The sequence below is a fragment of the Atractosteus spatula genome, chromosome 8, assembly GCF_055471065.1.
Source record: "Atractosteus spatula isolate fAtrSpa1 chromosome 8, fAtrSpa1.hap1, whole genome shotgun sequence".
NCBI classification, from domain to species: Eukaryota; Metazoa; Chordata; class Actinopteri; order Semionotiformes; family Lepisosteidae; genus Atractosteus; species Atractosteus spatula.
This window is the reverse complement of record NC_142713.1, coordinates 35,842,630-35,865,193: the sequence shown is the minus strand read 5'-3', so window position 1 is coordinate 35,865,193 and position 22,564 is coordinate 35,842,630. Positions and strand designations below refer to the sequence as shown.

The 22,564-nt window shown below is 35.1% G+C and overlaps 1 protein-coding gene across 1 annotated transcript in view; it reads left to right on the top strand.

Annotated features, from left to right (window-relative positions):
- Positions 1-370: 370 nt before the first annotated feature.
- Positions 371-22,564, top strand: part of cntn1b (contactin 1b) — a 107,512-nt gene continuing 85,318 nt past the window's right edge. The window contains exon 1 of the mRNA XM_088922559.1: positions 371-553. The gene's annotated coding sequence lies outside the window, so the exon portion shown is untranslated. The remainder of the gene's footprint in view (positions 554-22,564) is intronic.

Sequence of the window (22,564 nt, the reverse complement as noted above, 5' to 3'; positions counted from 1 at the left end):
TTTGCTCACTTAATCAGGCTGCATTCAAGGTGTTCTTTGAGATTATGACATTTATAAGCAAACAGTAAGTATATGTCTGCATGTCTGTTAGCAAGGCCATGTAACAACAATCTACTCCAGCACCACCACCACCACCACTAATAATAATAATAATAATAATAATAATAATAATTCAGGTATATTATGTCAGGGACACTGTTAATTGTTTTTAATTGTTTTAAACTGTCCCTACAGTCTTCGTTCATGCTTTCAACACAGAGCTGCAAAAGACTGCCACGATTTTTGACTCAGCTCTTCAAACGTTTGACTGCGGACCTACTGCAGCTATCACTGGCATCTCTGCTCAGATGTGTTCATACTAATCGGTTTCAGTGGCGTCGCATTCGTCCAATAGCAGCCACATGAGCGCCGCTCCACCACCACCACCACCGCGTCTGTCATCATCTAGTATCCAATAGAAGAATCTGTCTGTCGGGCTTGTTTGTCTAGCGGTGCGGTGCTGACCCAGGTGTGTTTTGCAGAGATTTCACGGACAGACGGTCCACAAGATCAGGTAAGAAAACGGAAACATGAAAATAAAATTGAACTCAGGTTGTTATTGTCACGGCGGCAGTCAATCTCCTTATTAATATGTAATGCATAAACCTGTCAGTTGGGTTACCGCAATGCAGACCGTGCATTACAACAGCTGTCCGTACCTCCTTTCACTTGGCATTCATAGACTCGTTTGCACTGGGAAAAAATAAAATGTTTAATATGTTTAAGGTAAAATTGTACTGACGTAACATTTCTCTCAAGACACATATGCGCGCATATGTTGAGATTTTTTACATACATACACCTTGCATGCACTAACACTAGTTCTGCTTTTTTGCTTTTACCGCTGTAGAAATCTGCATTTCAGCTGGATAGGCTTCTCTTCTTTTATTTGAAAAAAGAAGCAAGTTTCCACAATTACACCTATCCAAGATTCATTGTAATCGTGTAGAAGGGGAAAACGGCGAAAACAAACAGGCTGTGTGAGTCTAGAACCTATTCCATTTCCCCTGCAAAATACTAACGAAATGCAATGAATACCTTTTTTTCGCAAAATTTGTAGCTGCATGTTAGAATAAAACCTTAAATATCTCATGGTCATGTGATTTTAAATGAGATTACTGTGATTTGTTAAGTGTCATGGTGAATGCCAGTTTCAGAGAAAAAGGTCGAGTACGAGGATGCATGCAAGTGGACTGTAAACGCTTTAAATTGCCGTCTTCTCCGTTTCTGGTGCTAAAGGATGCAGAGGACAGACTTACTGTTAAGTAGTAAAGGCTGTAGATTGTCAAAGGCGTGGCTGTCTAGGAAGCGGTGGAGGCTTTTGGTTCTCCTAGCCTCTCAACCGTGAGATATCAACGGATTCATCTGCATTTAGATTACAGCCCTGGTATAATGAAGAAAATTATACCAGTTGCTGTTAAAATAATTGCGACCTGCACACTTTTAAATGTACGAATTCATCTCGTGTTTCATATTTCTTGAGTCCTCAGATAGCATCATTTGCACTGTCACACTGCGCTTTGACTAGGATGCTAAGCAAACTCTCCTTGACATTACTGTCCCCTGCTATATTTCAAAACAATATAGCAGAAGATTTGCATCTGCTGACCACATAATAATCCTAAATAAAATACTATGATAAAGGGTCGGATGCCTGTATTGTTAAGCAAAACTATTTTATGTAATGGTCTGGTTTTTTCAATAACTAAAAGTATTGTGATATACAAATTATATGGCCTATATACAGTATTAAGCATATTTTATTTACTATTGAGCAGAGCTGCACCTCATAACATTTATTAAGTCATTCTAAGCTTTTCATTTTTGTACTGTAGCTTCAGTTTGTGAACTGAGGCTTCAGTATGGTTTAGTGTGGTTCTGTCCAATCATCATAGGTTTAGGCCAGGCTTTCCTACAAATCTTGGTTTCATAAATTATATTTCCTAGCTTTACAAATGAAATAGATGTCGGTGAATATTTGGGTTGTACAATAAACCCATGTTTTCCATCTCATTGGACTCCATCTAATTAGGGTGTGCTGTTGTGAAAGAGAGACCACATCTGAATTAAGACCTTTGTAATGCTTCTGGAGATGGAGCAGTGTTGTGGAATCTAGCACTGCTGGTAAGTGCTGTGAGACCTGTTTGAGTCTCGGGTGCCTGTGCAGAGTTTGCATGTTCTTCCTTTGTTCACTTGGATTTCCACTGGTTCTTCCTTTTGAGAATGTGCATGTTCGATTTAATGGTCTAATCCAAATGAAGTAGTATCCCCAGGACAGTATCTGCCATCAGAAGGCGTTTGATCTCCACCATCTCGTTACCCAACCATATGCTCCTCTCCCTTTCACCCTGTTTGTGTTGTGTGGAATGAGACAGAGTATACTGAAAGGGTTTTCTTGTCCTTTCTTCTGTCATCTTGTAGGAATGTTTTTGGTCTTGCAAAACTACCAAATGTGCTTTAGGAAACCAGTTGTATGGTTTGTTATTTTCCCTATGTCAGAGAGTACTAGTATTAGATTTTCTTTTAAAAAATAATAGATTATTCTATTTGCACTCTTGGGGAATCTATGGATAAGACAGCTCACGTGCACTGATCTCTGTGAGGAATCAACATAACTACAAACCATCCTGCTGGACAGGAATATTTTAGTGCAGAAATCAAACTGCAGTGGGTCACAAGTGTTTTAACAAGCTTGCACTTTCCTTTATAAGATGAATAACAGCAAGCACTCAGTTTAGGAAAAACAGTGCTAAGGTTTAAGGATGGACATGAAACAGCCAAATTGTGAGTGCAACACTGATATAAGATCATGTGTCATTTGATTTTTCCTCAGATCAATGTTTAATCTTTTAAAAAAAAAACTTTCTAAGATGGTAAATTGCAATTTTAGAAGAAACAACATGGATTTACTAGGATTATTCACTGCAAAATAACTATAATCAAGAAATTAGAACTTCACCATTAAGATTCTGAAAATTAGATACCTTAGTGGAAGGAGGAAGGCTCACATTCTCTTGTGTCCAATCTTGTAACTGACTTAAGAGCTTCTGTGGGAGGGAATCATCTAGTGCTATATTTGTGATTATTCGATAATCTAGTGATTTATGAATATAGAAGAAAATGTGACATTTGAGTGGAAAAGAACATTTTTATCATGAAGGACCTTTTTGTAAAATAATTTTGGTGCAATGCAAAGCTAAGTTGAGAATTAGATGTTTTTAGTTTTATTACTTGCCTAAAGGATAGCTAAGAGTGTTGCCAGGACCTTTATTTACTAATCTGAAGAACTGAATTATATTTACAGTACAATATTTTCTCTGTGATATTTTTGAGAAAATTTCTAGTGTCATTATTTTGAAGTATGAGGCCTATTGCAAAAGCTTGGTAATACATTAGCTTAAAGCCAAGTGTCTGTGTAATAGTTCATTATACACAGTTCATTGTCCATAGTACCCTATAGACTTGGACCTTTGATGAACTGTTAATGCCAATTATCTTTCTTGCATGGGTTTCCATACTGGAACATGGGACATCAATCTTTATTAAGAGACTTTACATAAATAATGAGAAAATCTATAATGTTATCCTTTTTGTTTTAGAAGTAGTTACTCTAAGTGGTTTCGAATTCTGGGTGTAACAAGGATGACTTTTAAAAGGACAAATCATTTTGGGAAATGTAGGCTTCAGTTTATTGACTTTTTTAAAATGGTATACTGGCTAAGTGTGTCTATAGTGTCAGATTTACCATAAAAGAGTCTGTTTTAAAATATGACATTATGCAGCTTTTTGAAGTACAAATTATACAAATACAGATTTTCCAAATATGTATTTCAATATAATGGCAATGTGGCTTTGGGGGCATTTTTGCTATTTGTAATTTTATGGTATTTAATTCCTTATGTTTATGTATTTATAATTTCCTATTACTTCCCATTCCTACCTAGTCATTACATAAAAAGTTCCTGAACCCAGTCCCCTTCTGTCTGTGAGGAGAGGATGGGGAATTAGATCAATATTACATAAGTCTCCTTGGTCAAGGCTTTAACAGTGGCCTTTCCAACAGTGTGTACTGATCACCATCTTACTATATACTTCGTAATGTTCAGCATTACAGAGGCACTGGAAAAACCTTGGTGTTTACTGTATGATCAGTATGTTAGAAGAAAACCCAAGAGAATGTCCGTAAGAAAACTACAAAAGTCACATAATTCATTGTATAAGAAGTCCTAACAAAAACAAGCAGATGCCCCAAAAATGCACTGAAAAGATCATTAAAACTTTGTTGTGTGTTATGTGTCTCTACAAGATGACTGATAGCTGAATTAATATACGTTATGTGCATGCATCATAGGATCTTGTCATGAAATCATTTGTGTACTACAGTATGTATGTGAAATTCTTCCATCTGAAATTATTTGTGCAGACCTCTTAAGAACTATTCTAGTTGAAATGTCTGAGAGCTGTTTGAGTGGAATTTGATGGAGAGGTATGCCAGAGGATCTATAATACACGTTTCAGCGTGGGCTAGGATGATTCAGTTCCTCTGCCCACTGCCTGGCAATCAGCTTCAGCATGTATTTTTTGTAGTTGTGCCAGAATTATTAATGTGGCAAATACAATTTTAAGTGAAAAAAGCAACAGAAAGCTCTCATAATACAGGTTACTGTAAATGAAAAAAAAGTTTATAACGAGTTTGTAAAAATATTTTTATTCAAATGTATCAAAATGTTTTATTTAATTTATTAAAAATAGTTTATTAATGACAGCAAATTTAATGTACAGTATATATCATGAGGGAGTGTATTATTTGCTTTTTATTCCAGTGCTAATAGGGGTTTTCTATTGTTTAGTTCTGTATTAAATCGGAGATTTTGCACCCATCAAGACTGAGGTGTATTCTAAGAATAAAATACAGCCTGCTATAAAAAATGAACAGCAGCTTAAATCCAGAATTGTTTTTACAGTAAAAGCAGGAAATTACTATAAATACAATATATTATTATTTTGCCCACTAGATCTAATGTTATCAGAAGTAAACTTTAAATTAAGTTAAAAAAAGATACATTGCAGTTAATTACTGGAAGTAGTGTCAGTGGTCCAGTAGATTGCACTCTTATCTTGCACCAGACAATGCAAGCCCAGTTGTAGATGGTGAGAGGGGGCAGTGTTCTGTGATATACTGCCTGTCAGATGAGATGATAAATAAAGGTCCTGATTACCTGTAGTCACTGGATCCCATGATGTTATTTCAAAGAATAGGGGAGCCAACTCCAAGGTCCTGGCTAACTTCTCTTTCAGGCTAGCCAACCAAAAATCCACTGCAGTTTAAATGGTGAAGTAATTTCTCATTTTCCACCAAACAATATAATGTGGAGAATTGTAAGCTCAGGAGGGCTAACAATTCTCTGGAAGCTCTCACACTTTGGTGTCTCACACATACACTCTGTGGCCTGATCTCATCAGATTTCATAAGTTAAGCAAGATTGGGCATGGTCAGTAGTATGATAGGAGGCGTTTAAGGAAAATCAGATCGCTGCTGTAATTAGTTTTGACAGACCACTAGGTGACACTACATCTGTACCAGAATTTCCAAAGCAATGTCCCAGTATGGTGAAAAGGGACACTGCTGTAGAAAGTGTCACCATTTGGATGAGTTGTTTATACAAAATGCTTCTTGTATTAGGAATTTGTCTTTTCGCATACCCCAACTTGTTTTCCATGAGACACACAGACTGAGAGAGAAGCTTGGGGTCAGAGCACAGGGTCAGCCATTTATACAGCACCTCTGGAGCAGTTGGGGTTAAAGGCCTTGATCAGGGGCCCAACAGAGTAGGATTCCTCTACCAGCCACGGGATATGAACCACAGGCCACAGGCACAGATCCTTAGCCACAGTGCCACCGCACCACAGTACAATAGGTTAAAGATCTATGGTACTGTCTGTAAGAGGCTTTAACTCCAATGTCCTGTGTAAATTCTACTTTGGACTTGAGCAGCCTGGCCTTCCTAAATTTCCCCTTTAGTTAAATTCCGTTAAGTTTAGGAAGTGATTTTTCAGTTTACTAAATAATCTGCTGTGTAATGAGTCTGTTGGTGCCTAATGGCTGCTGCAGTGGAACACTTTGCAGTTCTTTGGAATTTAAGGCACAATTCCATTGCATGAATTGTTAAATTTATCATTAATTTAGTGGTCGATGGGGTGAGTTTCTTCTTATTTGGGGATTTTGAGATATTTTTAGTTCGCTTGTCTACGTTCACTAAATTCTCATTGTTGAATTAAGCAGGATTTGCAATTACCCAAATATTTCCTGATTAAATTATTGAGATAGTAAAGTCTAAACTGTTTTTTTCACTGTGAACTCTAATAATCAGTACTCATACAAAACATGACTGATACATACAATTCTTAAATATTTTATTTTTAATAACATTAATTCAGTTCTACCCTCTTTGTTCAATTAAACATACTGTATAAGTAGTGTTGAACCACTTTATTTTGAAGTGGTAAAAGTTCGGACCATTTTGCTGATAGGTGCCTCTTGTTGCTCAGGTGTTGTTTTTAGGGTAAATGGCCACTGAAATATCTAAATCATCAAATATGACAGCCAGTTTTTTCATCACTCATGCTTTTGTGCATTTCATTAAGGTTAGGAAATGAATGGAGATTCATTCAATAGTGCTGACTCAGTTCACTACTGTTAGACTAACTTACAAAACTAATTATTGTATACAGCCGATAATGTGTATTTCCACTTTTAGAAGGTACAGATTATGTTGTTGTGCCCTTCTCAGTCATTAGGGACGAAATTGTATTCTTGTGGTCTTATTGTATTATTAACACTTGGAAAGATTCATTGTGAACTATAGATGTCACTTTATATTATTCTGTCTGCTGTTTGTTTTGGGATTAGGACTAATAATAAAATATAGAATGCATTTGCCATTGTTTTCTGACTTTATTTCATTAGTTTTGTAGTAGAAAGTGATGGACTGTATTGCATATTCTAATGCTTTTAGGGCATGCATGGCAGAAGATTTTGTGTACCATCTGCTTGAAAAAAAACTACTAAAATTATGAGCATCATCTCAGAAAGTCTTGCTTTGACAAAAGAGGGTTATGTTTTGGTTCATAAGCATTTCAGTCTCTTATTTGACATATTGTTGTGTGTATCGGCAACGTGAGTTCTCAATCTGGCCAAAATGTCAGTTTTATTTATTTTGCCAGGTGCTTGTCCTACTTCCCTTCAGCCCTATTCATTGTCACGGCAATGTCCACATATTTCACTTTTTTTGATACTAGTGGCAGTTGTTAATGACACTGCATGTTGCTTCTTGCTGTGTCAATGCGGTGAATATAACAAAAGGTAAAATCTGAAAATCTTTTATACAGATGAGAATCAATTTTTGTTATTACAGAGGAGATAGAATTTCAAATTAATTTATTAATAAGATGACTACAGTTTTAAGACGTAAGAGAACATTATGGTATATAAATATTTCAGCACTCATATTAACAGTAATCGTTAATTAAGATTCTGAAGAGAAAAAAATCTATAGGATTTTAAATTTATGTTTGTATAATGTGTGTTATTTTAAATTTGTAACATTGGATTTAGATTTAAAATATGAGTTTATAGTACGGAATAAAGGGAGTTTCAGAACTGGGCAGAAATATGGGGCTTTTATTATTCATTTCTTAATTGCTTTTAATGCACTGGTATGTTAATTCGGCGCAAAAAGGTAATGTAAAGGCAGCACAAGAAGTCAATGCAGATTGTACTGTGTAAGAAAGAATACTCAGTAGAATTACTGATGGTTAAATGTACAAAGACAGTTACATGCATTCAACCGTTGTAAAGAAAGTGATAATTCTCTCGTGGTACCTCAATACAGTTCTGTGTTCAGATAGAAGTTTAATGTAAATGCACTTTTAAAATATACTTTGTTTCATACATTAGTAGAAAGCAGCAGTCAGTGATTTCACTGAACCAACTAATCCATCTAGAGAGATTATTGTCAAGAACGGCTGCCATTTTGATACCCTTATTATGAAGTGAATGATATCAGAATGCTGCAGATACGGATTCAGAAGTAGAAATTAATTCTTAACTCTGCTGATTTATTTTTTAGATGATTGAATTTGCCAGTCTCTGTGATTTGGAGGGGGGGGTCACAAAGTCATTCTACTTATGTATAAACCTTAGGAAGATTTTTGAATTTGCACTTGCAAAATCCACCTTGTTTACTGTGATGATTCGATACGACCAACTATACAAATTCAATAACAATAACAATTCAATAACAACATAAAGTATATGTTAAAGAGTTGGACATTTTGGTAAAGAAATCAGAATATGTGATTGATTTAAATGTTCTAAATTAGTGATACTTCAGCAATTATTTAAAAGCTGTGCTTTTAATTCTGCTGTTTTCTAAAAACAATACTAAGAAGATACCCTGAAAAGATGATATTACATTAAAAATGTATATTAATGTCATATGTTATTTTTTTATGTATAGGGCTTAAATTAGCCTGGGTTGAAATTGTTACAAGATGCCATACTGAGAGTATTTTTAAGCAAATTAAAAATAATTTTCAATTTTTTTTCAGCTTAATGTGCTTGAAAACATTTGGAAATGCCAATTAGATGGGAAGCTTCTTTTTGTATCCATATTTTCTACCCTACATAAAAATTAATTAAGTTCTGAGATTTAAGGCATGTCGTGAAAGACATTTAATTCTGTACCTTCCTCACAGAGATCTGCTATACAGTACCTCTCTTGGGGGCATGTACAAGGTGCCCCAATCTAGAATTGAATACAGGAACCAAGTGCTAACTACAATATCACTCTTCTGCCTCTGTTGATGTCATTTAACCTCTCTTACATAATAAGCACTTTCAAAGATAAATCCACATTTTCATCATAATGATTTTGTGTTTGTTGATCACCAGTGTTGCACTAAAAAGGTTTCCTATTCATTTTTATTGTTTATAAGGTGCTGAAAAATATTGCTTGGCAAGTGTCTGTGTGTAGACAGAGGTATGGTGGGGTCAAAGGCCTGAATTGGCGCCTGTAAAGTCTGAACAAGGGTTAAAGCCATTCAGAGTCTTTCTTCTGCTTATCATGATCCAAATTATGAGAAAGTTATCAGTGATTTTAGATCAAACCACATAATGAGTTCAGATGAAAACAGTAAAAATGTGTGTATGTGTTTAAGGATATAATAATGTTTTTTTTAATGTAAAACAATTTGGCAATCACAATAAATTAAACAAATTGGTTGAGGGGGGTGAATATGGATTATGAAGAGTGTGTTCCAAATGAACTGGTTCAGGACAGTAGGTTTTTTTTTGCCAATAGTCTAGATCTTTAGAAGCTTTTTTGTTCCATCTATGCACTCTGACTTCGATTTTCTCAGTGTTATACAGGATTCCCAAATGCACACACCCACCTGCTGGAACTACAGCAATATGTGAAATTATACAGTATGTGTGTATGTGAATTAGGCATCTTTCGAGAAATAAATGTAAAATACAGTAACAGCCTTCTAGTAAATTGATAAATATAGCGATGTGCAATGTTTAGCTATAGTTTATATTTTAAAATGCTGAGACATAAAGCACAAAGTGTTGGATTGTATATCTATATTTTTAATGCTGCATAGAAAGCAACAAAATGAAACTAAGATGTAAAAACATTGAAACAGACAGGGGTTTTGGATTCACAAGTTGAAATTACATGAATAAAATGAACAGAGATTATGACATGTAAATGCAGACCTTCATATTTATTGTTATTATTGTCTTGCTTTAATTTATAATAGGTGGAATTTTAGTATTATCTTTTTAATGCATACATAATATTTGTCTCAATACTTGTTAGAAATAGAGCTTTTGGCAGTAGACAAAGGATCAGCTGGTTTGGAAAAAGTAAACTTATTTGCATTTGATAATGAAGACTGTTAATTATGACTGGCGTTTCAAACTAGCGATTATAAGATTTTCCTTCCCTGTGTAATGCTTGCTTACCCATGGTCACATAATTTGGCATTATATTATACTTCTCAAGTAATTGGAATTGAGGGCCTTGTAGCAGCACCTTTTTCTTTAATTAAGGCCATTTTTCTGAGGACATGAGGTGAAAAAGATATAAATCTGGACAAGCTGTGATAGTGAAACATTTATAGACGTTTCAGTCCTCAAGCCAACTGAAAATGAAATAACAAATTCACTCGTGCACACCACATCTTTGAAGCTTTCATTGTATTTTCCCAGATCGAGTTTGATTCCTTTTAAAGCTAGTGAGATGAGGGTATTTGGAAATTCTAGTCACTTTATGACCATTATGAAGAATATGAATTGTGCTTTGGAAAGAGAGTTGTATCAAACTCTGTGGCTCATTTTATTGAAGGTGCAATAAATAAAAACAATTTTTTAATTGCTTGTTGGCTTGTTTTTAATTCCATCTTGTTTACTAGTTTTATTTTTATTCAATTATATTTTTAATTATAAAGGCACTTATTCTTTATAACATGTTAGCCAGTCTCCTTTATCTCCTTATACCTGATAGAGCTCTTTATTATTAGTCTTGTTTCTTTTTCATGTGCAAAAAGAACAAGAATAAAAAGTGCAGATGTGAAATCTTTATGTGATTACTGTATGTGTTTAACAAATGTATCTGTTGTATTTTGTATAGACATAATCATGTTTTTTTTTTCCATAATGTCAGGATTACTCCAGATTGGTATCTTTGATAATATTGGTACTGTATATGTTCATTATATTTTGAAATATTATCTGTAAAACAAGTTTGTTATTTTAGAACCTGTAAATTGCAAACAGGAATCATGAGTTGTGATAGTTTCTACCTATTGTTCTTCTGTGTTTGCTGGAGTAAAACATCTCCTGCTGAATATCTTGTTTTCCTCAAGCTTTGTATCATCCTCTCAGTAGCTTCAGAGGGTTATTCAGATGGAGTGGAGGTTGAGCCCCAGGGAATTCTCTTATCAGTCCTGTACAGTAAGCATTAGAATGTTTTTCCACTCTTCATTTCAATTCCTCATGCTGCTGCTGATTACCTGCATATAATAACGTAACCCTGTCCATGCTTGGATAGATGCCCATCCAAACCCCCGGCCTCCACCACCCCTTTTTTCTTTTTTTAAAGAAAATAAATACAAAACATCTTTGGGAAGGTAGATGCGTGGCGGGTTATTTTGAAAAAAAAATACAAATCTGGTGGTGTCTTCTGCACATTTAGTTTCTATATAATCTTATTTTCCCCTAGATCGTATAGGAAGATCAGTCAAGAGGATATAATTCAGATAAATGTGCAGTTTTCTGTTACTGCTTGAGTTTGGTTGCAATTTCTAAATGCCAATGGCAATCAGATTATGGATGGTGCCAATGCACTTGTTAGTCACACAGCATTTAGTTTCAAATACAGCTGTAAATTTGTCATGAGAAAAAAACACTGCTGGCCCCCACCAGCTTGGTTCCCTTTTTTTCAATCAAACATTTTAACTCTGAAGTCAATAACAATGTCTGTCTTTCACTATCTTGTTTACATGCTAGGAGAATGTGTGAAAAATTAATAAACATTGTATAACTAAGATGACCAGGGGAAGGGTCATCCAGGACAGGTATTTCAGGAACGACCTGCTCAATATACTCATCTAGACCTGAGCAAGATGGCTGCCAAGAGAAACCAGCTGACCCGCAGATGGAAAGGGCTTATTCCGAAAAACAATGAGACACAGGTGAGTCTCGTCAGGAAACAAAATACATATGCCCCAGAAACAGTGAACCAGCGCGGAAGCTAGTAGGTGAATGCAGTTTGGAGGCGATAGTGGAATCAGGTTAGTGTTTGTGCGGGTTGAAGAATAACGGATTAACGGAAAAAATAAAGGATTACGGTTTACGGTTGGTGATTTGGATACGACACGGATTTGTGGTACTTTACGGATTTTGGAACTCAGATTGAATAAGGATTGAGAGAATTGATTGCGGACGGGCTTGGAAGATGAACGGACTGGAGAAACGGAGAAAAACTCCACGGAAATTAAAGAAGAGAAGTGTGGTGTGAGTACTTTGGTCTCCGTTACATAAACCTTTCCCCCGGAGACAACAAAATTGGTGGAGGATGCAGGCAACCACTGATCGGGATTGAGAATTGTGGAAATAAAACTAAAAGGTTGATTTTTTTTTCTCTCGGTTTGTGTGTGAGCTCTCGCTAAGAAAAATGGAGCACTTGATACAACAATTATCACAAGCCACCCTAACCCAGTTCCAGGCTTTAAAAGGACAACAAGAAGCTATACAGGCACAGCAGGAGGCTAATAACATTCAAACTGAGACTAATCAATGAATTATAGAGGAACATAATTTGGTGAGAGAGGAATTGCAAAGATTAGGAGAGGAAATTATACGGTCCTCAGTAACAGGGAGAGATCCTGGTAAGATAGAAGAAGTTGGGCTTCAAAAGATGACAGAGCTAGATGATGTGGAAGCATATTTAATAACGTTTGAAAGAACAGCTGACAGGAATGCATGGCCCAGAGAGCAATGGGCACCTTATTTAATTGGGGAAGCCCAAAAAGCCTATTATGATTTAAAAGAAGAGGATGCTGAGAACTATGAAACTCTAAAAAAGGAGATCTTGGCAAGATTAGGGGTAACAACGGCGATAAAAGCGGTCCGGTTCCATAACTGCAGGTATCAAATGGACAAGCCCACTAGATCTCAAATGTTTGACCTTGTACATCTGGCGAAGAAATGGTAGTGGTAGAGAGAGTGGTGTTGGATCACTTTGTGGAGTCTGCCTGTTCTCTTGAAAAGAAAAGTAAATGATAGGGATGATTTAGTATACAGACAACATGCCACTTGTGAAATCCTCCAGCATTTGAGACTATATACTTTAAGGATCTCGGATGTAACTGAGTTTAGTTGCAAGCTCTGCTTGTTGGTGCTATAAGCTGTTGATGAACTGGCTCCACAGTACTACAGTAGGGGTTGGATATACACTGACAAGAGTTAAAATCTTTTAGGGTCTTTATAAATCAGGCTTGCAGAAAAAAAAACAGATATATCAATACTAGGAACTCTGTTATTAAAGATAGAGAGGTCTGTTTCTGTATATATTTACTGTTTAATAAAAAAAATTACTTTAAAACTTCAGATGCCTAAATATAGTAAACAGCTCGAAACATTTGAGCTGAGAAACATTCACATTACTGCAGGTAATTTTGCCTCATTAGCATGAAGAGGTGTACTTCATTATGTTAATGTGGCTATTTAACATATTATGTTATCAAATAAAACATACTTGCAATGTGTCTGAGTTATTTTGAAGAAAAAACAGAATGAGTCAGTAGCATGGAAGCACAAGAAAGAGAAATGACATAACTCTGTGTAAGTTGCAAAGCAATATATCATCAAGTACCCTCTCTTCCATATGGTGGTTAGCAGTCATCATTCTGACACCTGTTTACCATTGGACATCTAAGGCTGCTTTGAAGAAACAAAGTGGTGTGCTACTGATTCAAGGTTTATATTGAACATTTAATAATCTCCAAGTTTATATGACCCTCAGTATTTATTGTAATGAAAATACAAGACAAAGTAAGTGTCAGGGAATATTAATGAGGACCCTATGCAGAAAAACCAGGACAAACTCCAGAGGCGCAGTCGATGTAACAGTCCAAGGTCCGAAAGCTGAAGGTAAACAAACCGGTGCAAAAGTACAAAATCAGAAGCGGAGCCGTAAGCCGTGAGGAAGCCGAGAGTCGAAGCCACAACGATAACCAAAGTACCAAAACAAAACCAGGAGACGTAGTCAGAGAACAAACCAGGGTCAGGAAGCCAAAAACCAAGAAGTAATAAATTGCGAGAAATCCAGGTAGCTATAACCAAGAAAAACCTAATACTGAGCACAGGAGAGAGTGTGAAGCAACATTAAATAGGCTGGGGAAAAGGGCTAATTGGGAACCGTGCTGGAATGCGAGGTGGAATGACGAGTCCTCCGGGGGCGTGGCATAACAGTAAGATTCTAAGTCATCTGACAGTTACTGGATTACAAACCAAAACATTAAAAAATCTGACTGAATTAACATTTTTAATAAGGATTATTTCCAAGAATTTTGTTAGAAATATTTGTTAGTTCTTTACTATTGTTATACCACATTATACCACCCTGAATATAATCTAAATGTACAGTCAATGCAATAATAAATAAAGCTAAATATTGTAATGAATGGGTTAAGTTTGTATGGGAAGCATTTATATTTTAGAGTGGGCAATCCTGAAAAAGAAACATGGTGTTGAATTACTAGTGTTGTTGGAAGTTCTGCGCCCACGGTTATTGAGGTCCCATTTCTTTTGTTAAATGCCATTTTGCATCTTTGATCTCCAGTAGGCGTTTTCCCAAGATAAGATATGGTGATGTCAGTTGTCTATGTGACCTCTTTCATAAAAGCATGTTTACTTATTAGAATGTTGTACACAAAGATTAAACTTTTTCTTTTGTTGCTTCAGCAGTAATGTAGCATAACCCTTACTTTAAAAAAAAACAAGTTGAACAATTCTCTCATTCGGAGCAAGTTTTCTTATTTGTTTTTTAACCTTTAATTTGGCCCAGGCTGCTATATTATCGCTATGTTATTTGAACTGTATTCTTTGTGTGAATAGAGGTATATACTGTAAGTATAAAACTGCAATACATACATTTCAAGGCCAATGGTTGTTTTAATAATAATTGGTCTGGGTTTATGTGTCTGCCTTTGGTGTTCTTTAATCTTAAGCGTAATTTGAGTAATCTCCTTAACATAAAGTTTATACATTTATTTGTGTTCTAACAACCGTGAGTCCTGTAGCAAACATGGACTGAACTAGCACCTGGAGGAGAAAGATGCCGAAGCAGAGAAGAGGGGTGAGGAGCTGAATTAGTATGGCAGCAGGAGGATGCAGGACCACATACACACAGCTGATCTTAAACTGTAGCAGCAATGAGTAAAATCAGGTCCACCACCTGGGTTGGGAATGCAGGGAATGCAGGAAGAGGAGAGACAGTGTGTAAAGCCCTCTCGAGGTGAACTGGTATGGAAGCCATTGAAAAACAGCAGGTTTGCCAGTGTACCAGCCCACGTTGGAGCATGAGTTTGGTGGATGTCTAGTTCACTGGCCATCCCGAAAGCATGTGTCAGCCATAGAGAAGCATGGTTCCCAGCACCATGGTCCAAGGAAGGATATGAGCTACAAAACGGCAAAACCCATTGGTCAACAGGGGAGATCACATGGATAAGCCAGCAAACCCAGTGCCCTGGATCAAAGGCGTCTGGCTTTAGGCCATAAAAGAGTCAGAAATGCTGTCTAACAGGTTGAACAGGGAGAGTGAACCCCATGGCCAGAATAAGACACCATGCTTCCCGGAGTGCTGGCTGGAGGAGGAGAGTGATCCTAAGGCCACAGAACCAGTAGGCTCCCTATTCCTGCTGTGCTGGTAGGTTCGTTAGTATCTCAGCAGGAGTCAGAAAGCAAATCCTGAATCAGGATCATTTGAAAATCTGATGCAGGATCACACCTCTAGTGAGGACATGGGCTTCTCTTTTGAAAGGAAGAAATTCACCAAGAAGCAGATAAAAACCTTAGTGAAGGAAGTGGAAAGAAGACTAATGGGCAAGGATCTACACCTGCAACCTGGCAATGTCATCAGATATGCGGTCCCAGCATTTCCCCCCACTATTTGACTGTAACTTTGTGCAGCATACAGTATACAGGGTCCTGAAGATACCATTCAGGCCAGGGGGAAGCCTGCTAGTATTTATATAACTCACTATTTACAGCTGTTTACAGAAAATCAAAAGGATATTTTCTCAGTGCATAAAATATAATGCATCTGAAATATTGAAGAGATTACAACAATAGATACTGTACATGCAATGCAACCCTGGAGTAAAACAAAACTTAGACACACCACCTGTTAATCACAAGATTTAAAACCGTTGCAGATGCAGTAGATGTGTTTCTGTGGATTCTTTCAAGAAACAGCTGTGTGAGTTCCTTGGGTCAGCTAACTACTAACAAGCTGGACGGGCTGAATGGCCTCCTCTTGTTTGCAACATTTCTTCTTCTTTGTTTCTGATTGTATACTTGACAGGAGAAGTTAAATAGCTCAGTAATGTAATTAAATTACAAAAATCCACCTCACCATCATTTTAAGTGTGTTACAAAAAAACAATAAAGGATATTTAATGAAATGTAAATAAACCTTTCCTTACTTCTTAATTTCTTGTCAACTCAATTTTTAGAGTACACTATCTGGTATAGCACCTTTAATAATCTGAAAATATAAAGTGAAAATGATACACTATTTCCATGTACACACAAAAGTTTAGATTTAAATCTACAATGTACAGTAAATCTATACCTATATAAATATACCTAAAATATTAATGGAATGAAATAATGATGTTTCAATTAAATGAAAACTTGAAAAATGATAACTTTTCATTAAAATGTGTTTTAATTAAATCACTCATAAACCAGTCCTAAATTCAGCTCCAGATAAATCATTTCCACTCCAGACCAATAAGAGGCAGAAACATTTTGTTTAAAATGTAAAAATAACTCAAAAACAGTACAGTATGTCTGCTTATTGTTAACTTCTAACTGAAGCATTTTTAAAGCTGAAACATAAATCTAAGATGATCATTGATAGCAACTATATCCAAAACATGAAACATGCCAAATACAGCTGAATGTTTGCCCATTGACACCTTAATACCACAGATAAGTAATATAATTCTTATAGCCATATAACAAGGTTTATGTTCTGCCAGATTTCACTGCTAGAGCAGGTAGCAATGACAAAGCACTTTTTATTTATATCTTTGAATGATATTTCAGATATTTCTGATAGCACACAAATTAATATAGAATATATCAATTTCTTAATTTATCCAAACTAGCATCTTAGAATACATTGCTTTGTGATTAGATTATTGAGAATGAGTAAGACATGACTGTGACATTGCATTGATGACCCTGTGTCCTTTTTAAAAGCATACTGCCAGTCACCCTTTGAGGGTTTAAAAATGCATAGACAGGATGAGTGTAATGGCCGTGCAGGTCACATCCTAAGGCTTTTTGAAACATGGAGGAAATCCAAATTAAAAGAATAGCTGAGCTTTCAGGAAGCTTTATGCATTTAGAGCATCCTGTTCCTCCTGTCTTGCACCCGACAGCTAAATTGTTTGTGGATCAATAGCTTCCATTCCAATCGCTCCACAGATGAGTGAAGTGCATTTAAACTGAGAAATCACATTACATCAGACAGAGCCTCGTAAACATTTCTAAAACACAAACAGCTTTCATTTTAAAGATGTAAAAGAAATATCCAGAGGCACCAGGCTTTTCCCACAGGGAAACATGTAATTTAATATCCATTCATGTTTTTCTTAATATTATTCAATTTGCAGATTTAACCAGTTGAGGTTATGAATGGCAGTTCAGCTGTCATTTGGTCACCAGTAAATTATTTTTTTTCTGTTACTGTGTTCATGTTTACTTAAAGATATTGAAATGAAGTTTCAGTTATTATATGCCTATTAATACTGCACCAAAAAGGTACTGTAACAAAACAATACTATTTTAAGTTTATATAGTTTAATTAGTTGGATTCTCTGTTTGATTTGATCAATACACAGTTGTCAAGATGTACTTGCTAGTACTCAGTCAATACTTGTTGTGAGGAAACCTAAAAATGAGATCTGTTGTTTTTCTGTATACTTTTGGACCACCTTAACTGGTACAGTATAAGGAATGAATGGTGGTATTACAATAGTAAGTATGATTTCTCTATGACCTTCAGGCACTTTGTAACATAAAGAAACATTTTTAATGTGTAGTTTTATTTTTTGATACAGGAAAGATTTGCTGAATAGTCTCCTTTATTAAACATTATTTTGTAATAATTGGTGTGCAGTTATTACACAATAACTTGTTTTTTATTTTTATATTTATATGTATTTACTATATATTGTAATCTATATTTATATACTGTATATAAATACTGTATAAAATATTTTTTATGTTTTATATTGGTTTTACTTTGCATACATCAGCAAAAACTGCAAAGAAAATTCCAAAGATAAATTATACTGAAGTATACAACCTTCAATCTTCAATTCATGACACACCTAAATTAATTCAACTGCACTAAATTATTTAACAGATCATACAGTTAGTGAACACCAGTCATCATTCACATGTTTAGGAGTCCTCAGTCATGTTTTTTTTCCATAAGAACTGGTTATTGTTAGAGATCTTATTGAAAATCCCAGTACAGATATCACTCCCCAAATACTTTTGGAGAGTACTTTTTAATTTCTGTTTTCTCACACCCAAAGAAGGCTCCAAAGCCATTGTGTTCCTTTTCTTCTGTTTTCAGCATGGAAACCTTACTTGTTCCTTTGCAGCCTATACATGCTGACACAGATACCTACTTGAACTACTTTTAATTTCTTTCTTTATGATTTCTTGGGATTCTTTAGTTTGGAGTGGTCAAAGATTGGCATACTGTATGTATTAAAACTGCATAAATTCAAGAGAGGCCATGATATAGTTGTGGTATAAATGGCAGTTTGGGCCAGTTGATGGTATCAATTGGTTATTTGTTTAGTAGCCTGAAAAGTCAAGAATCATCAAGAGGGATTCTAGCCTGTCTCTGCTACTGGTTATTTCTTAGATGGGCATGTATCCATGGACCATGCTGCCCCAGCTTATACTGCCTGTGTAACACAAATGACAAATGAAATTACAGCGGTCAAAGCAATTCATGTTTGATATTATGATACTGTAGGTCATTTTCCAAACCTTAACCATCAATATAGGATTTTAACAGAGTTCTTTATCTTCTTGATCAGAGTTCTATAGCTTCTACAGTACTCCACAGAATCGTATTATCTTGGAAATACATAATTTCATTTATCATTACATTTAATGCCATACAATAAAGAATTATTATTACGATGCTTTCACTCCTTACTGCTAATGTTTTGTTGCTTTTGCTTATTCAGTTTTAATGTTAGTCTGTTTGTTAAGTATTCTGTTGCTTGAGACTAGGCTTGATTCAGAACCACAATTGGATACCTCTAAATGAAACATAGAGTTGTGCATATACATTATATCAAAAGTTATACCAATAAAATAGGAATTTACAGATGTAGTTGACACAGTATATTAATTTTATTTGTGATTACAGCCTCATATGTATTAATTTTAAGGTTTATTTAATATAAAAATCTGCTCAGGTCTTCATACACTAAATGAGCAATATTGATAGCAAAAGTTGATTCTTATTCCTATAATATATTCATTGGTTCAGACTGGATAGGGAAAGGCAATGGCACACTGTGCTGCAGAGTGGACAGATGGAGGGACTGAGCTTAGGTTGAAACAAGGGTGTGAAGACCTACTGTGATGGAGAAAGACAAGGGGAATGTATGATGTAATGCAGTTTATGCCAGTATGAATAATGGACTCAAGCAAAAACAATTGAGCTACACAAAGGCAGACTCATATACTTAGGTGGTAAATATAGGAAGCTATAGTAGATGTTGTTTTTGAACAAATGACAAATTAAATATAAGAACCTACCTTACCATTTACTTTAATTAAAGAAAGGTACACTGATTTTAATGGCTATCCATGAAGAGAGGGCTGAGGGCCACTACAAACCAATAAAAAGACAGGACAGCTCTTCCTGCTGACATTTTTAATCACTGGAGCTGCAAACAGTATGGATTTAGTAATCAGTTTAAAACTGTCTTTCAATTCAAGTTATATTTTTCAGGCTTTGCAGTGATTTACAGTGTTAGTCATTAAATAACCTTTTTGCAGTTTATTCTAATGGGATTATTTAATTTGTAGTATGAAGTTTGTGATAGTTTATCTCTTAGCCTTAACCATATTGTGGAGGAAATAGAAAGTGCTTTGTTTTTTCACATAAATAGAGAATAAATAATGGCAAACCCAAAGCATTTCTTAGTGAGATCGTGATGTTCTGCTTCATTCTTTGCAGGCTGTTGTTTGTGTTCCTGCCTAACCCAGGCTTGACAGAAAATCTCTTTTGAACGAAGCATTGATGTAGGGCATTAGCATTCAGCCTGTAGTGCACAGCATACAGGTTGGTTTCTAGTTTCGTGTTACAGCATTTTCAGTAGGTCAGCTGAAAGGCCAAGACACTCTCTTTCAGCATACAAAATGAGTGGGGACAAAAGAGAAAAACAAATCTCAGAAATTAGTGTTGTTTATTATGCCTGTTAGCTGCAGAGCCATGTAAATCTATTTCTTAAGATACAATCAATCATATTTTTTCAGACTTCTTGTATTCTACTACAGTATATAGTTTTTATTTCAAAATAAAAGCCACAGGAATGGCTTTGCTTAGAGGAACATTCATACAGTACCTGTAAATTGAGTCTCAGAATTTATTATTATTTTCAAGTTTTTTAAATGGCTTGAAGGAAAAAATCTGTTAAAAGCTGTACAAGTAAAAATGTCAAAATGTTACTTTTTCATGGGATAGTAATAGCTTTTACAATTGCATTTACAACTTCTGCATGTTCGCTGGAGCTACTCACGAAGTGTTAATAAAACATTAATAAAAGTTAAAAAAATAATTTATTACTTGATGATATACTCTAGTAATTATATGTCTGTCAACAAACACGAAAGTTCATTTTTCATACTTCAAATGAAATACCCCTCAATATTTATGGAATTCATTTTTTGTTATTCCAATTAAACGTGATCTTTTCAACGTCAGAAAATACAAGGCATAGAAATTTAAAACACATGAAATATTTGATGTGTTAGTAATAATTAAGATTTTAAATGAAAACGATAAAATACATTTAAGTCATTTAAAATATTGATGCTGTGTGACATGCCATGTTATGTTAGAGAGAACAAATAATTTCCGATATGTTTTTTAAGACAAATTGTGTGTCTTTAGAAAACCTTTAGTTCGGAATTAATGTAAATACTGTATGTTAGAATAATAGAAAAGTGAGGAAGATGGATGAAGCAAATCCTTAGTACATTCCTAAATAGTTTTTTTCAATCTGATTTGAAAAATCAATAGATGTAGGAATACCTTACAGCAAATAAGATACTCCATCATAATTTTAAAACTTGTGATATTCATTAATTATTTGGTAATAGTAAATTGCATAGGAACATACATATGTACATATATAACATTACAGAAATTTCAAAATTCTTGTATTTAAAATTTTTGAAAGAAATGGGATCCTGTTTCCTACTTGCTATTTTCAAATTTTCAAGGACATTAGTAAACAATTTTGATCCAAAGGTCCTCCAAATTGACAGCATTAAAAAAATAGATGTGACATAAGCTCAGCATTATCTCTGTGGCATCTGTGATATTCCAGGACTTTGGCTGATGAGTATTTTTTCACATCTATTGCCTTTAAATCATATGGGACTAATGAATTATGCAGACAGATTTCTGAGGACTGAATAACTGGATCACTTTTATTTTGTTCTGTATACTATCAGTGGCAGTATAGCTTATAGCATTACCAAAGGGAATAATTATTTTCCCTTAATAAAATACAAAGTAATGTACAGTAAGTAATGTGACTAATATTCAATGGAGAAATCTCCAAATGTTTAAAATGCTAATTAATACATATCTAATTGCTGCCTTATACATTAGCCATATGCCAGAATTTAATGCATTTGCATTAAATGTTATCTTAGACCTGCCTGTAGCTTTCTCTGGACCCTGCTGAATATATTTGCACAATCAATTTATATTTGACTTACAATTAAGTAGTCTGTCTACCAATATCATATTACAATAAAATGGATTTATTAACTTTATAAGAATCTTAACAATCACAGATCAATGCTTATGGTCAATATTTAAATTCATTATATCTCTTACATGAGCCTCTTTTCAGTTTATCAGATCCAAAACAAAATTCGATATTTTTATTTATTAAATCCTGCAACACAATATATATTTAAAAACTCACTTCAAAATAAACATTCAATCAACAGAGACTACATATAATATATGTCATTGCTAGACCTGAGTAGAGAGTAGCGGAAGGAATGAGTTTCTTTCTGAAAGAACGGTACCAGCTTTGATGCAGGTCCTGCTGCACAGTGTGATGTCAGGGGAGAGTGCCTGGCTATACAGTACAGAATCAGAAACACCCACTGAGACAGACGTATGCACACATCTATCAAATGAGCATTAATATTATCAGTGGAAAACAAACAACAGTGACCACTTGAACACTATGTTCCCAGAATGACCTAAATCCCTGAATCCTTTTTTTCTTACGAGTAAAGTGTTCTGTCTTTTCATTATTGAGAATAATGTTCAGAATCGGGCTTCTAGACAATTGGATCTTTTCATTCAAATATACAGTATTACCCAAGTGCAATTGTTGTGGGTTTAGGGTTTTTAAATCAAATCATGCTTTGGTATGT